General features: G+C 42.5%; 2 long non-coding RNA genes across 3 annotated transcripts in view; one reads left to right on the top strand and one right to left on the bottom strand.

The window, feature by feature from the left end:
• The window catches only part of LOC114555064 (uncharacterized), a 34,546-nt gene extending 32,427 nt beyond the window's left edge, over positions 1-2,119 (bottom strand). For both annotated transcript variants that reach the window (XR_003692528.1, XR_003692527.1), the window contains exon 1: positions 1,732-2,119. This is a non-coding gene — a long non-coding RNA (uncharacterized LOC114555064). The remainder of the gene's footprint in view (positions 1-1,731) is intronic.
• A 26-nt stretch (positions 2,120-2,145) lies between these two features.
• On the top strand, positions 2,146-6,585 carry LOC114555063 (uncharacterized). The gene is made up of 4 exons (XR_003692526.1): positions 2,146-2,209; positions 3,269-3,305; positions 3,462-3,490; positions 6,166-6,585. It is a non-coding gene; the product is annotated as an uncharacterized LOC114555063 (long non-coding RNA).
• The last annotated feature ends 11,518 nt before the right edge of the window (positions 6,586-18,103 follow it).

The raw sequence follows: 18,103 nt of genomic DNA, 5'->3' as shown, positions 1-18,103 counted from the left end.
TATGTTTTAAAAATACATTTGTTAATTGGGATATCTTCCTGTGTTACCTTCTTACCCAAAGTCAAACTTACTGATGGCTTTTCTCCACTCATAAAGACAGTATTTATTTATCAGTGTTTCTAGAACTTTATATTGAGAACACAGTGTAGCTAGTCCCCAACACAGATCTACTGCTGTGTCTAAAGTGGTTTTGTTTGAATTATGGTGCATGCAATTCCCATGCTGTCCTGTACTGCGAGTTAACAGTGCAGCTGGAGACCTTAGGTTTACTTGATCTAACTCACACCCTCTTTTACAGCAATAAAAACTAGTCTAGTGCTACAAATGTTCCCAGTCACTAATCTTGGCACCAAATAAGGCCAAACTTCCCTTCAGCTGCATCTATCCACCTCTCCAGTAATTCACAAGGAAAAAGCTAAAGTTAGAAAAAAAATCAGGGTCAATAATATTGAGCAGTTGTCTCATAACCTCTGAGACTACCAAGGGGAAATCATCAGCCCCACCGTTACGGAGAGGCCACTCGGTAATGGTGTACAACACATTGAGGTGTGGAACACTTCTTACATTCATACTGCACCTTCAAATGCAGGGCTGCAATATGGACTATTTATTTTTCAACTAAACTGTTGACTATTTCATTAATCAATCATCATTTTGAAGGAAATTTGAAGGAAGGTAACCAGCAAAACACTGGTATTTTACTTGATTAACGAATGCAATAATAAATCTGTCAAAAGTGCTGATAATTCACTAATCTATTAAGTCTGAGCCCTTTAGCACTGGTTTGGTGTGTGTGTGTGTGTATATATATATATATATATATATATATATATATATATATATATATATATGACACAACAGCAGTCCTACAGAGAAGCACCTGAAAAGGGGACCAAAAAAGTTCTGCTACAAGAGACATTTTCTTTCACAGCAGATTATCCATCAATCCAGGTAGAGCTGACAGTGTGTGTGTGTGTGTGTGTGTGTGTGTGTGTGTGTGTGTGTGTGTGTGTGTGTGTGTGTGTGTCACACTGACCCAAATAAGAGCAGCTTTTGAGTCCCTGCCATTTCTTACACAAAACCACTTGCTGCCACATGCAGTACAGCACAAATCACCACTATATACAGTAAAGTATAATCATGCTGAAATAATTTGTGCCAGGATTGAATTCACTCAAAAAAAAAAAAAAATTAATAATAATAATAATAATAATAATAATAAAAATCACAGAAAAAAAAACATCCACTATGACAACAACACAGCGTTAGGGCAGGAGATAGAAAAAGAACCCACCACTAAAGGTCATTACAAACTACTCATTAAGAGCGCCAGAGATAAACCATAAGCGGATATTTTGAATTTTCGTGAGCGTAAAAACGGAAATAATGCGCATTATTCCGCAGCCCGCAGAACTACTCTGGATAAACATCTTGTCACCGTAATGAAACGGTGAGTGTGCAGAGAGCACTGTTGCAGCAGCACTTTCAAACCTGAACCCACCCGCAGGGATCATTGTTAATGAAGTGCTTTACAGCATAGCAACTGTCAATCATATTGATGAACAAAGCCTTATAGCCTCCTGTTGCCATAGAGAATCCATGAAGTGAACAGACAGACAGCCTGATGTGCCCTTTTTTCTCCATGGATAAAAACTCTGCATTAGATTTGAGTATTGGTGATGGATTTTTGCAGCTGGGGGTCTAGTAAGTGCATTTTAAAAGCTTTCTTACCTCGAACAAAGGTGGAGTGCCCTTGTCTGGAAGTGTGCATCCCAGTAATTCAGCCAGGAACTTTGCCATATAGATGTGAGAGGTGTGCTCCAGAAATATTCCTGAAATGTGCCGGGTGAGGTGAGGAGAAGATCAGAGCTGAATCAACAGGAGAGTCCTCTTTCGGACAGCCTCGTGAAGTTATTTGTGGCGTTCAAGGACCCTTCGCGCATCCCTCCTTTCTTCTTCTCTTTCTTCAGAGACGAGGTGCGAAATACCGGCCGAGTGAGCGATGTATAGTCGCTCGATGTGGAGCTTACAGCCTGTTACAGCCTGTAGCTCTCGTCTGTAAAATCCTGTGTCGATGGATGGTCTCACAGCGGTGTGGAGGGGGACACATGCAGGTGGGGCCGGGCGGAGGGGGAGTGGGCGGTCCAACGAGTTGTCAGGTGGTTTTCATCGACAGGGTTGCCCCGCCATTCAGAGACGGGACTGGAAGGTAAACCTGCACCTGAAATCACTTTATCTTCATTAAACCTCAAATTCATTATGTTATTAGACTTGCTGTATCATTTTTTTTTAATACATTTTTTATTGGACGCAATATCTTAAAGTTTGACCACAAAATAGCCCAATGTTATTTCATTTCACTGTATTGTATTTGACATTTAAAAAAAGAAGAAGAAGAAACAGGTTAAACTTGACGTAAATATTTGCACGGATGTACAAAATCTCAAAAACCTTTCACATTTCACTGTTTAAATGCTGTTGTGGCTGAGCCTTGAGAGCAGCATATTAATGCCTGCTATTTAGTTCTGAGTCTACTTTATCTTGGTGTCTACATATATTTGGCCATAAAGTGGGTTTATGTAATCATTCAACTGAGTTGTTTTTTTTAAACAATCTTTCTTTGTAAATTATAGATCATAGCCCCATTTTTCTTCAATTCCCCATGGGATTAATAAATAGCTCTCTGTATCTACTGTATTACTTATAAACAACCCAGTCTCAGTTAACGGCAGTTCGTGAAATGGTCACATTATTTAATCTATTGATTCGTGTTCACGGGGACGTTTTTGTCATTTTTTTCGTGGTGGCCAGTACGAAAATGTAAACTAATGTATTTAAATGGGAAGCATATGTCGTGTTCACAGCACAACTACGGTAGCGAGTAGTATGAAATGCTGAAAATCCACGTAAGGAGGTTGGTTGGGGTGGTGGATGTGTCAAACAATTCAGGACTCCCATTTCACGAACTGCTGTGAGACCGTGTTGTTATAAATGAACAATGAGCAGTTTAGCCTGTCACCAGGGGTTTGGTTGAGTTGCATTTATTGAATAATAATGGGCTCACAGGACACCTGGCTGGATCAGGAGCTATTGCGGTGCACAGGGTGGTGGGCTTTTAATATTCTATTTCCGATTTTGCAATTTATTAGATTATTTTTCACAAGTTCACTGTTATCATGTGAGACACTGATGCATATGTTTGTCTCATGTTGTTAAATTATAGTTGTTTTTCCCCAATATTCATCAAAAACTCATAATCCATTCACAGCTTTTGTTTTTGTCCCGGGGTCAGGATGCCTCATGAGGTGAGAGATGATTTTGGTTGGCATTCATGTAATGCAAAAACATCCTTTTTTGGAATTAATATTTGACTCACACACAGTGTGTGTTAGGAAGATTAATATTCATATTTGTAATTCATCTAAAAGCCTGTAAATGATTTGACTCATTTTCACATCTAGGCATTCAGGAAGAGGTCGGGAGCCCTGCAGTAAGTCAAAGGTTGCAAACTAAAAGTGTTCAGAGCAAACGGCTGATTGAATTACCGAACAGACAGCATAACGTGACGCAGGCTGATAAAATGGTAACTTTTCAGCACAAGTAATTTAAACTATATTCAGTAATGTAATTCTAAGGATTAATGCCAAAACCACTCTGAAGAGTTTTGGTAAGCCAAGACTATATGAAGGTATTAATATTAAAATAAGATGCAACATTTAGAGATAAAAAAGTTATGTTTAAGTTCATATTGAACTATAATTTAAGTTCTGATTACTGATCAGACCTATATGGTAGCCTTCATTATTGTACAATATACAATATTAATGAACAAAGCAACGCTGACAGCTTGTTTGTTTTTTAACAATTTGTATTTTTTTTTGTTTTTTTAAACGAATATGTAAAAAAAGTATTACATTAAAAACTACAGCAACAAAAGACAAACAACGAAGGATAAAACATAACAGCTTGTTATGCTCATTGCTCTTTCTCAGGGTCGCTGCCTGAAGAAGAGCACTAGAAGAATGCTTAACATGTATTGCTCCATGTAATATTATTGCATTTGTATGTTGATTATTTGCATCTTAAGTGCTTTTATATAGAACCAAAAAGGGGTTCTATATAAAAAAAAACTTAAAATGAAGTTATACCGACTGTCATTTCGAACCTTGTCTTTCCTCATCGAGTGCAAGATTTAGTTTTACTTTATTTTATGTCTTGCCATTTTTTCTGTTATTGGACTGTTTACACTTGAGGGTGACAGGGTGACATGCAAGCAAGTAAATGAAGCAGGGATCATCACCCACAACAAGACATCTTACTCATTGTTATATCTATTTGATCCATCCATTTAGGAGCAAAGGAATTGGAAACACCATGCATATCAAGTTGTTTACCAAACTAAGGTAGTTAGGACCCGAGCGCCGACAGCGGCGAAGGCCCTATTGAAACTGAAGGAATTCTTCCTCTGGCAAATTAATCGCCTTTTTGAGGGGCTTAACATACTCAAAAACTCACCAAAATTGGCGGTCGCATCAATTCTGGTGAAAATGTACATATTTTAAGGGTTTCGGTAATAGGCGCACAAAAATGGCTCGCTAGGTCCCCCTACAAAATTAAAAAAATTTAGCCCCTGCAGTACGTTTAACGTAGACTCACGAAACTTGGTACACATATGTAGCATGTCAAGCCGTACAAGAAACGTCATGGGAGCCATACCCTAAACCCAACAGGAAGTCTGCCATTTTAAATTGAAAGTTCGAAATTAGTGCGATTTTGGCCATTTCCACATCGTACTTTAACAAACTCCTCCTAGAGATTTTATCCGATCAACTTCAAACTCGGTCTGTGCCATCTTAAGACGTTAAAGATGAAAAGTTGTTAAAAGAAAAACTTTTCGTCATAGGGCGTGGCGGCAATTTTGTGCGTTTCACCATCGAAACAGGAAGTGGGTGTAACTTCAGTGTACATTTTCCAATTGGCTCAAAACTTTTCAGGATTCATACGAGTCCAACCCTGAGGACAAATAAAGTTCAATATTTACTTAAAGTCATAGCGCCCCCTAGTGGCAACAGGAAGTAAACCTAAAAGTCAAGGTGCTAGACTTTAACGAACTCCTCCTAGAGATTTCATCCGATGGACTTCAAATTTGGTCTGTACCATCACAACACCTTAAAGATGAAAAATTATTAAAAGATAAACTTTTCGTCAAACGGTGTGGGCGTGGCGTGGTGGCCATTTTGAGTGTTTAGCAATGAACGAGAAAGTGGCTGTAACTACAGTGTACATTGTCATATCTGCTTGAAATTTCCCACAATCAACAAGAATCCAGGCCTGAGGACATCTACAGGCCAATATTGACTTTTGGTCATAGCACCCCTCGCTGGCAACAGGAAATCAGCCTTATATGACAAACATCATCCAATTTACATGAAACTTAGAATGTGTGGTCTACTTGTGATACAGAGCCGGCCCCTATACTTTAACCATGCCCATGTACGCAGGTCACGCCCCCCTTTTATGGCTTTTGAACCGTTTAAGGTAGAGTCTTGTGTGAGGTATCATTGAACTCAGCAGAGAGTTACTTTTTGATTGGTCATGGATTGGCCCGCCCCCTATGCTTTATGCCCCCTTTCACAGCTAATGAACTGTATGACATAGTCTTGTGTGAGGTATCATTGAACTCAGCAGGGAGTTCCGTTTTCATTGGTGATGATTTGCAGTGTCTGAGTGCAGCGCAAATGCATGGTCGCAAGGAGCGGCGTCCGCCAGTAACCCCGGCGCGCGCAGAGGCGCGAGGGCCCGTCCAACGCTGCTTGCAGCTTTAATTGTATTTGTGGCAGGACTGTTTAATGGGATTACAGTGTTACACTGTACCCAGGGTATACACCGTAGCACCTAGAGATGGAAGCCCTTCAGTCACATTTTATTTCAATTCAAACATTTTTGGAATAAACATAGATCTTAATTTCACATCACCACAACCTGCTCTAACCTCCTTTTTGCAATTTACTCCTGATCTTTCTTGAAGTATCCCTACTCTGAAATGCAGCATGCATGCTCTTGATAAACTGCTCATGCTCCCCAGGTATGCTCTTATTCTGTATTCTATGTCTTTCCTTTACTCCCTCCAACCCCCACCCCTCTTCTCTCTCATATCTGTCAAAGACTTTTTGCGTGTTTCCTCTGCAACGTGGGATTCATACATGTTCCTCGTCAGAGAGAGAGAGGTCAAAGGTCAGCCTGCATGAAGTTGTCAAACTGCATAGAGAAGTGAATAAATCGCTGGGACCCATCTTCTCTTTTTGCGCCACAAAGGACAGTGAATGTAACTGTTCTGACAAGGGCAGAGGAGGCAGAAGAGGGACCATGAAGTCTGAAGAGGGGAAGTGTGTGGGAGAGAAAGAACCAAAGGCAGACTGCATACAATTGTGTTTGTGTATCCTGGGTTTTAACAGGGTGTCATTTTTTTGAAATGATCACTATGTAGATTGGGTTGTCAACAAGTTATGTGAACATATATTCTCCATGAACAGCAGCTGGATTATGTGACAATATTAAAAGTTAAATGATGATTTGGATTCCCTACTGTAGACTGGTGTTTTGTGTTTAACTGGCCACATTAGAACCCCAAAGACAGCAACAGTAAATTCATATAATTTTTTTTTCATTCGTTCTTTATTTTTTTTCAATCACCTCAGTTTACACTTCTAACACAGAATTGCACACAAATATAAGCTTTAATATGTAGGAACACAATGCATATTCTATGAAAGAAAAGGAGTAGGGAGAAGAAGAAAATAGATAACAGAGATAGCTGAAGGGGAGGAGAATGCCTGAAATCTGGCGTGTAATTAGGTGTAGACACATATAGCTGACGGCCGACCGTTGACAGAAAACCCCGTCGATATGATCAGTCGCGTCCCCAAGGTCCAAAAAACTGCCACAGAACAGACCAAAAAGACGAGAGGAGACGAGACGTAATACATCTCTATAACAGCAGGCGGCGCTAATCTGTAATGTTGCCCAAGAAATGAAAACCGGCAGCTGATTGGACGAACGCGTCACATGGTTTTGTTTTCTCCGGAAATTCAAAGCCAGACTGTCATGGCCGCCGTTCAGAATACAATCTCATATTGTACTAAAATAGTTCACTGAAATGTGTTTCTGAAAACATTTAGGCCATAGGCCATGCAGTTGCTGAATCTGTCTTCATTTCAGATCAACAAAGGTCAGTTTAAAAGATTTTCATCAGATTTTGAGAGACTCTAGTCACCTCATTCTGCTCGTCATTTCCGGGTGAGTCCCGACTGCCCTGCCGCCGACTGAACATGTCAGGTCGGCCAAACATGAACGCCGACAGCCCCCCAGACGGACGATGGCATGGGACACACCGAACAGACTCGAGTCACTGACCTCGCCAGACTGTCCAACGGCCAATAATCGGCCTGGTGTGTCAGCGAGAGTCCTCCTAGGTGTTTGTACTGCATCATTCAAGCAACACCTGTTAAAAAACTTAAGTTCTCCCAAAAGTAGCTTGCTGGTGATATCGACCCTGCAGAGGGTACAAAGTGCAAAATTGTGTTAGCTGTTTAGCAAAATGTAACAAAAGCAGACACAATTCTATGCAGAAACAGCTTTTTAACAGGCAAATTATCGAGTCTCATACTATGTTTTTGTAAATGCTGAGGGAAAGTAAAAGTGTGCTTTGAATGCTCTGTTATTTTTTTATTTTTCCTAGTAGGGAATTAGGAAATCCTGTGTTCCTGCTATTTATTAAAAAAAACTGCATTATTATCTGTTAAGCACTCAAATTTGCAGACTAGTGTTCTGATCTGCTTTTATTCCAAATGCATCACACACTAGAACTCCTTTATGTACAACTTGTCTTAAACCACACCCTTTGTATTGTAAAATATGTCTTTAGTGCACACAGCTGCAGAGTAATTGATATATACTAGAATCATAACCAATGCTTGTTGTCTGCTGTCCACTTGTATTTACTTGTAATGACCCTTTATAAATGTAATGGGGTCTTGTTCTCCTTGTACTGTGTCTGTCACGGTCTTACTGGTCAAAACATCCCTGCACCAGTGACAAAAAAAAAAAAATTGCAGCTTAATTAGTGCAACCGTTTTTTTTCTAATTAAATTGACCGTGATTACAATTTTGGTCTCACCTCATGCACACTGCTCACTCTGCTCTTGTGTTAGTGTTTCCGTCTCCATAACCCTGCAATAATTGGTGGACCTGTAATAGCCTGCATCTATCACTTTTATCTAGAGGGAATCTCTTCCACCCATTAAAAGACTGTGGACACTGAGGCAAATGTCTCCAGCAGACATTTCAACATATTACTACCCACTCAACACATACATACTGTATGTACAGTTGAATTTGTGCAACATATACATCTTTTCGGTACTGGAGAAGGAACAGAAGACAGTTTTACTGAATAATGGTAACATAGTAGCCAATTTAAACTACTTTGAGCACATCCATATTTATCCACAGTTTCAAAAGAGAGATACACTGTATTTTTGTTGGACCGTTAGTTCCTTTTCATTTAACCATTTTATCCTTCAAGGTTATTGGAGTAAGAATCGGCTGTTTGTTTAACACCTAGTAGGGGAAAAAGAACGTATGTCAAGTAGCCTACTAAAGCAAAGGTGCATGCCACAATGTAAAATAACCCTACAGTAGGACTGCATTTAAAAAAAAAAAATAGTAGGAGTTGAGTGTACTTCCCAGTCAAAAGCCGTCATTTTCAATGCTGAAAGCTCAAAGCTGTAGCGCGCTGGGTTTACGTTTTTACAGGTATATCTTGCAACCCGGCCTGGCTGTCAAACTGGGCAGTTGATAAAAACACACAGGCCAAAACACAAACTGAATTTCCATCACGGAACGGAAATTTCAAAAGGAGAAAATACTGGCATTAAGGAGAAAATACTGGTTTCCTTAATATCTGATGACGCATTGGGGTCATTTTTGGATTTATTACAGTAAATATATTACATATTGGACCTTTAAGTAGTCAATGTAAAAACAGTCATCATTAACTTTGGGTTTCACGTGGGACACAAACACAAACTCCTGGGTGAAAGTCCTGTGGTTTTTATTTTGTGTTTAGCTTTTGTGGGTATACAACCTGTAACCTTCAGTTCATATTGGTCTCTCAAACCGCTAGAGCACCATAGGTGTGGCATGTTTGCATTAGTGTGACCCAAATGACTTTGATGTGACAACCTGCTGTTCCACCTGCTGCCCCGATGTTACCACATTATAGTAAACAAACACACACATACAAACCTCCCACACCCCAAAACCTAATTAGTCAATTTTCAGATGAATACACCATATTTGTCATCTAACCTCCAACACAAAAACGCAAAAAACTGACATTATGCACTTCCCATTAAACAAAATGTTGACAGAAAAAAACATAATTAATGAAGCAATCAGCCTACACCAGACAAGCCTCTCATTGACACCCCGCTGTTGTATGAGATTTTAATAATGCTGTTTAATGACATGCTCTGTGTTGGCTGGCAAACGCAGCTCCATATGTTGTTACAGCTGTGGGGAGCAGGGAATCTACATGATCGACACAGCTTCAGAGCATGGCCCCCTGCTGGGGTCTAGGGCTTTACATATGTGTGTCTGTGTGTCTGTGTGTGTGTGTGTATGTGTGTGTGTGTGTGTGTGTGTGTGTGTGTGTGTGTGTGTGTGTGTGTGTGTGTGTGTGTGTGTGCGCGCATGTATGTATATGTGCGTGTGTTGGCTGGCATTACACTTGACTTGGCCCTCCACAGAATTCTCTTAGACTCTTTCCTCTTTTACTTGCTCGTATGTGCTTCTGTGCTGAAGTAAGAATAGAGTAACTGTTGTGCTTGAGATGTGTTTTGAGTTCACTTCACAGCATGTGTTTCTCTACCACATACACTCTTTCTAGCGTGATTAATTGTACAAAATTTAATGTAGTAAATGGTTGGTATTACATTTTTTCTTTTATCATCTTTGGTGCTCTCATATTCAGATCAGATTCCGATGTGGAGACCAAACGCGAGTGTCTAATCCATGTTTTATGGACTTTGGGCAATAAGCAACAATAAGCAAACATGCACATGTATGCTACATATATGCTACAACTACAAGACAGGAACACAACACCGCATTAAAATAACGTTCAACTACAATAAACCAAGACCAGCATGCAGCTATTTGTAAACATCAATGTACCAAATTTGAAAACCACCAAGAATACCTGTATGATTTGTGAAAATCACTTGTTCATTAATCAACAAAAGAGACAATTTTGAAATGTAAAACACATCACTTCTTGCAAACCAGATATAAACATAGTATTTAAACTACTTTGAGCACAGCCATATTTATCCACAGAGTTTCAAAAGAGAGATACACTGTATTTTTGTTGGACCGTTGGTTCCTTTTCCTTTGACCATTTTCATCCTTCAAGGTTATTGGAGCAAGAATCTGCTGTTTGTTTAACACCAAGTAGGGGGAAAAGAACGTATGTCAAGTACTAAAGCAAAGGTGCCATGCCACAATGTAAAATAACCCTACAGTAGGCCTGCATTTAAAAAACAAATACTAGCAGTCGAGTGTACTTCACAGTCAGAAGCCATAACTTTAAATTATTAAACTATTGAAGTGTTAACTTACTTTTTACAATACCTTTGGCAGATGCTTTTGTCCTTGGCAACTTAGTTATTTTCCTTAGCACATGAGGAATTTTCAGGGAGCGCTGTGTCAAGCGCCGACAGGAAGAGTTTGGGATCAAACCAACAATTATTAGCTGACTAGTCTGGATCCACGACGGTTCATTTACAGGATAGTTCCCCGCGCCCCCGGAAGTTCTGCTGGATGTCCCACACCTTCCTCTTTGTGTTTACGTTAAGGAGATAAAGACATTTCAAAAGCATCGCACATATCCCAAAAACAGAACTGATAAGAGACACGTTCTTTTGTTTACGGTGCTATCTTGCGCTACATCGTCAATAAAGACAAAAAAACACAGCCAGGACGCCAACTCCGGGCTTCCTTAATGATAGCTGTCAATCAAGGTAAACTTGAAAGTGACCAATCATAAGAGGGCCAGTGCCTCCTTGGTTTCCACCCCCAAAGTGTCAAAAGGCAGTTTCATTCGGGCGTGCAGAAATCAACTTCAAGAGCGTGTTCCTCCACCGCTCGCAAAGCAGACACTCGCGGGCGTGTAGTGCACTGCTCCCTGCTGCTTGGTCTAATACATGCAGATGCCATTCTTTGCCTCTCCCTGTGTTTTGTTTCACGCTCGCAGCTGCGTGTACAACTCTTGATTGTTGAATTGGTGCGCAAAGAGTAATATCTACACGTGTGAAATTATATAATTTGCTCGTGAGCATGTTTTATTGGGCTCGTGAGATATGACATAATCCTGACGCCATAGGTCTGGCAATGCGAAACTAATGTTGTCAGACACTTAGAATATTAATCTGAGCCTGTCAATGGCAAAACGAGCACTTTTGTGAAGGTACATGCAAGCTGGACAACTGCCCTATTAACTCACATTGTAGCTTGTTTCGCCCCTGCCGACTGCAGCGATCTTGCTTAATACTGGACCAATTTCAAAGATTGTTATTCCCACCAGTCACTTAGACACAAAAACATAGGAAAATAGGGTCCAGGTTGAAGAAAAAATGGTAGTTACCAGTTACCCTTTAAGCATCCAGTACGGTGGCCGACAGGGGCAAACGCACTGCAAAAAAAAATAAAAACACAAAAGCTTCTTATAGATTTACTTTGCCCCCCTGAGTAAACCCACTGGTTGCAGATATTTCATTGAAATTCCAATGAATTGACTTTTGAAATTTTGTCCAACAATTTAGACTTAATATATTGTTTAACTACAATGAGATAAAACATGGATTTTAATATAACTTTGTTTACACTCTTCATGGGGGAATAACCAGGCTATTTTAGAATCAGATTTAATCTGTTAACGATGAGAGAATTGTCTTACAAGCAGTCACTGCTGAGCCAGATGACTGGGTGTATATACTGTACATGAGATGTGTTTTAATATCCACGTGTGTAAATTATGCTCTGTGAAATGTGTTGATCCTGCGGTGCCTGTGGTTTTATAGCCCCGCAGTGCCCACACTGTGCAAATATTAAGAACAAAGACACACTCATATTCACTGCAACTTGATATGACTGTACATATAAACACATAAAGCAAAGTGAAGCTTTCATTTATTCAACTGCCCTCCCAAACAACCAAACCAATTTTTTTATTTAGTTATCTGCTTGTTCCATTATTAATGTGAATGCGTATTACATTTTTCTGTGTATTTGTCAGTACATACCGTTTATTTTAAACACTCAAATATGAACACCACATATGTTGATATTCAAAGGCTAATCATGTCAATACTGACATTTGTATGAAAATGCCTAAATTCAGTGTTTCAATGACTCTAAAGGCAGACTGAGTCTGACCCAACACACTTACATAATTCATAGACACAGAATACATTACTGCCTGTTAGTTAAGAATGAAATCCTAAAAAACAGTAAAGTGGCAGGGCACTAACACCAAAACATTGAGCTCAAAGATGCTAAAATGATCCGTAGAGCTAAGGGGAACTTAGGTTGTGTTTTTATTTTTCTTATAAAATCACTTTGCTGAATGTCTTTTTTTCAGTTTAAAGACTCGTAGTCACTGTGTAGTTTGTTCACTTTTTTTCTAAGCTAAGCAATCGCATCACTGTTTCACCGCACTTCATCACCGTTCATCAGTAAGTGAACCCATCACCCTGTTACCAACTGTCTTCAGCTCAGTAGTGCATTCAGTCTGTTGTCTATTATAAGGTAGCTAGCACAGCAACCAACTATTAGTATAACTATTTGTGACGAAGTGAGATGCTGTGTATTACAGCTGACCACCATGCTCTCAGTCAACAGTGAAGGGAGCCCCACTGCTAAAACTGATTCGGTCATTGACAATGGATGGATTGGAACTACAGCTGCGTGAGCTGTAGTTCCAATGAGACAACCTGTAGGGGGACCGATGAGGGAAAAGTTACATAGTATGCCTTTAACGATGACTCTAAATTACACCTGCTTGGGAGACAGAGGAAAATTTGGCTAGCTGGCTCAACTGCAACCACGAAAATGATAGCTCAACGCTTAAAAAAATCCAGTATAGGTCTAACAACACCAAAGCCAAAACACCAAAATGACCAAAACACACACATGCTCTTACATCCCCACACCGTGACACTGCCTTTGCTCCCTCACACAACCCTCCCTCTGTTCACTGCAGCAGCTGCCTAATGTTGCATCAAAAGACCCAGCCGCTCACAGCCAAGCCTGTGATGGAGAGTTTCTTTCTTTTTTATCACCCTCTCTGATGGATCTTCACAGCGTTAGTGCCAAGCTGCCGCTCCATCATCAAACCCCATAAACTATTACACAGCTCCGGAGAGAGTGCGAGGGGATCATGAGAGAGCAGAAAATAAAAGAGAGGGAATAAAGAAGGGGACAGAAGAGAGGAGACTAGCCACCATGACCGGCTGCACTCTCCCTGCACTGCACCACAACAGAGGGTGTGATTTATCCGTCAGTTGGCCAGGAGGGAGCTGGGTTCCACCATTAGCAAATGAGCCCTAATTCACCCAGACAGAAGAGAACTCACTTCCTCTAGTCTTTGAGTTCTTGACTCACAGCCCAAGACCATGTTGCTCAGGAAGCTCTTTCTCCTTGAAAGTTCACACCTGTAGTTCAATTCCCTCAGACGTGCAAATAAACTTTTTTTTGTTTGTTTAGGTGGTCAAAGTTGATGCAGTAGATCAGTGCATCCTACACTTCCCATAAAGCAACCCAAAAGCATCTTTCTGTTAGACCTTCCTTGCCTAGTAAATGCCCACTTCTTCCAAACTCCACACCCCCACTTTGTAATGCAGGCTTTCTGTTAAATATTCTCCAAGCCCACTAATTACTACTTTGAAGGCAAGGCAAGGCAGCTTAATTTGTATAGCACAGGGCAATTCAAAGTGGAACAGGAACAGATTATTCTAACATTTCCCCCTGATACCTGCTGGGCTCCATTATAATGTTCTACACATACACAGGAGTCTCGACTGACTCCTCAGACTGCAAAAATGGAAAGCCCCAGATGATTCCTCACAATACTTAATTATGCTGGGATCAATCACCCTGACAGTTCATTGACAAATAGTCAAATAATGCGTCCTTCTAAGAGGCCCCTCTAAACCCTAAGGTGCTTATTGACACCTTTTGAATGCTAGAAAGACCTTCAAGAATCCCTCAGTTTAGATACAGGTGGACACCTTTTATCAGTACCTTTAGCACGACTAACACTAATAGCGAGTTTGCACTACATGATTTTTGCCCTGATTTTCCAAGGTGACAAAAGCCCAAGATCAGAGGCAAATCGGCGCTAGATCCTGTTAACGATGATCGGTATGTGTGAATTTTCAATGACTTGATCAGAGAGATATCCAGCAGGTCAATTATCTGGGCCTGTGTGAAAACAAATCATGAGCTTGTCGAGCCACAACATGAGAAGGCAGCTCCCTGCATTCATTGCAAAAAACAGTACAACAGTTAAGAACCATGCAACTATAAAATGGTCTCTGGTGTTTTTGAAAACTGGGTTTATACCAAGTACCGCAAGCCCACCGATCACAAAACACATCCAGTGCATTTAACTTTAAATTCAACCAAGAAAAACATAATCACTGTTGTGTTTTTTTACCCTGCAACTGCAGCAATGTACTTCTTTCTGATAAATCATTTATGAGGAAGGATTTGAGGGAGTGTGCTGGAAGCTCCTCACTATTAATAATGTACTGAAGACAGAAGGCAGGTAAGAGAAATACAGTTTCCCCAAAATATTTCTTCTGAGACATGTCAGATTATACGGAACAGATATTGTTGAGGTTTTACAGGTTAACGATTTCAAATTATTGAAGAAAGCTCCAACTATAACCATGTGCTCAATACCTTTATCAATCCAGATCAGCTGAATTGCACTCGTTTCGGTTTTAGTTCTGATTTGGCTGACACACAGAGTTTCTCTAACCCATGAGCATTTTAATCTGGTTTACATGTAAAACTTTAGGTTACTTAACGTAACCCCGCTTCTTTGATAACAGAGTGAGGTGTTTCACTATGGGAATCGCCTCTGCGTGACCAACTAAGGAAGCTCCAATGACACCACATCTGTCCATGACAGACAGGTCGAACTGTGCTAGGGCCACGCCCCCTCATATAATCACAGTCGACCGGCTCCTTGCAAATCATTACAGATAGGTTTCTTTCCGTGTCTATGCAAGGAGGGACGTGTTGGTGAAACACCTCACTCTGTTATCAAAGAACCGGGGTTACGTTAAGTAACCTAAAGTTCTTTTTCTAACTTTGTTCGGTGTTTCACTATGGGAGATATAGACCACTCCCGGATTGCCTGAGATCTTCCGAAGCCAAATAATATTGAACCGAGAGTTACACTAACCCCGGCGCCGTAACCTCCAGCACAGCCTGTGCCAAGGACGGTCCGGAAACATCGAGCCTGTAAAACCTCACAAAAGTGTGAGGTGTAGCCCAGCTCGCTGCTGCACAAATTTCCTTCACTGACACACCCCTAAATAGGGCCCATGAAGTGGCCATGCCTCTTGTGGAATGAGCTCTCAGACCCTGTGGGGCCTGTAAACCTTTACACTCATAGGCCAACGATATGGCCTCCACAATCCAGTGGGACAGCCTCTGGCGGGACAATGGCTTACCCTTGTGGGGAGTAGCCCAGGACACGAACAGCTGATCCGCCTTTCTGAACCCAGCCGCCTGACTCACATACATGTGCAGAGCCCGGACAGGGCATAGCATGTGAAGTCTACAGAGGGTACAGAGGGTTTCACCCGTGACAGGAGATCTGCACCCCTGTTTAAAACGCCTGGCACGTGTGTTGCTCGAAGAGACAGCAGTCTCCCGCTGCTCCACAAAAGCACTGTGCAGGCCAACTTGTGCAGCTGCAGAGAGCGAGTGCCGCCCTGGCGGTTGATGTACGCAACCACTGTGGAGTTGTCTGTTTTCACTAACACATGACGACCTTGGAGAAAGTGCAGAAAATGTTTCAGAGCCAGAAACACCGCCATAAGCTCCAAGACATTTATGTGAGCCTGGGCCAATCTCCGGCTCCATGTGCCATTCACTGTTCTCCCCAATAGTGTCGCTCCCCATCCTGACAGGGAAGCGTCCGTTGTCATGGTTACTCTGGATGACACCGCCCCTAGCAGGACGCCCGATGCGAGCGCCGCCGTGTCTCTCCATGAGCGGAGGGCTGCTACGCACGCCGGAGTTATTTTCACCCTCCGGTTGAGATGACGGTGTGGGCACAGATGTAAAGCTGCAACCCAACGCTGAAAATCCCTCATCATTAACAGCCCTAAATGTACCACAGACACTACTGATGCCATCAGGCCGAGCAGGCGTAGGCACAGTCTGAACGGCATGGCTTTGCTCAGCCGGAAAAGAGAGAGACACTGCCCCAGAGACGCCAATCTCCCCTCCGATAGCGTGACGCGGTAAGAGAGGGAGTTTATTTTTAGAACCAAATACTCCGTACATTGCGTGGGTTCTACTCGGCTCTTTGCCCAGTTTATGTTGAACCCCAAATCCGTGAGATGAGTTATCACCGTAGTGGAATCTTTGACTGCCTGCTCCCGGGAGTGGGAGCAGATCAGATACTCGTCTATGTACGAAAATATTCTGATACCGCTGTTCCTTAACGGTGACAGCGCTGCCTCCACACACCTGGTGAACACCCTCGGCGCTAACGACAGCCCGAATGGGATGGCTTGGTATTCGTAGGCTCTGCCCCGATACGCAAACCTCAGAAATTGTCTGTGTGCGGGATACATGGCAATGTGGAAATATGCATCTGAAAGATCTATCGTCACAAACCAATCCCCCGGGCGGATTGAACGACAGAGCACTTTGTGTGTAGGTGTCTGTTTAACACACGGAGATCTAAAATCGGGCGAAGTGATGCGGAGTAAAACCCTTGATGCGATTCCTCGCTCGGCACCGCCCTGATGGCTGGTTTGTTCAATAGGGATGTTATTTCGTCCTCTAGAACTTGTGCTGCATCCCCTTTCGTCACTGAAACTAACACACCGTTGAATCTGGGTGGTTTCATAGCAAACTGTAGCCTGTAACCCTGACAGACAGTGAATAAAACCCACGGGTGAACTGCGCATGCGCGCCACCGGTCTGCTTGAGCAGAGAGGGGGCCCCTGGAGCCGCACTGAAGTGACGTCACCTCCCTGGGCTGGAGGGAGCGGTCACCAGGGGCCCTGAACCACAAACCTCGGGGCTCTGCTTTACCTCTCTAACCTTCCTCCTCTTTGTAGAAGGGGTGGAGGGAGAAGCTGGGGGGGTTAGGACGGCCGCTTTTTCTTCCCCTCACCGGGGTGGGAGTTGCGGCTCTTTGCCGCCACAGCCGCGAAGGAGTGTTTCCCCCACGGCTTGGGATTGTCTGACCGAGACTGCTGGCTAGTCTGTTGACCAGCGGCTTGTCTATGTGGCTTTGCAGCCCCTTGCTTTGCCTTCGCTGCCGCTGCGGCAAAGCCACCCTTCTGACCCTGCTGGGGCCGGGGTGTGTGTTTTCGGGGTAGGCAGAGGTCAAAGGCTTCACCCTCCTGTTTCCTGAGGGTGCTGGCCTCTCTCATCTTCTCCAAAGCTGGGCCAAACAGACCTTTGGTGGGGTCGTATGTTGCGTCCATAACCTCTGCTTTCTGTGTGTCACTCAGGCCCGACAGGTTCAGCCACAAGGCCCTCTCACCTGTGACTGCGAGCCCCATTACACGGCCGCAGCCCTGCACCGCACCCCGTGAGGAGCGCAGCACCAGGTCGTTGACCACACAGATTTCGTCCCAGAGGACCGGGTTAGGAGCCCCTGAGTCCAGCTGACGGCCCATCTCCTCAAGGATTTCAGCCTGGTACGCAGCCAGCAGAGTCATTGCATTTAGAGAGCACACAGACTGCGCTGCATACCTGTACATCCTCTGAAACATGGAGGCGGTGA

Source organism: Perca flavescens, chromosome 5 (genome assembly GCF_004354835.1).
Source record: "Perca flavescens isolate YP-PL-M2 chromosome 5, PFLA_1.0, whole genome shotgun sequence".
Lineage (NCBI taxonomy): Eukaryota > Metazoa > Chordata > Actinopteri > Perciformes > Percidae > Perca > Perca flavescens.
The sequence above is the reverse complement of the archived record's forward strand: the minus strand, read 5'-3'. Positions and strand labels throughout refer to the sequence as shown.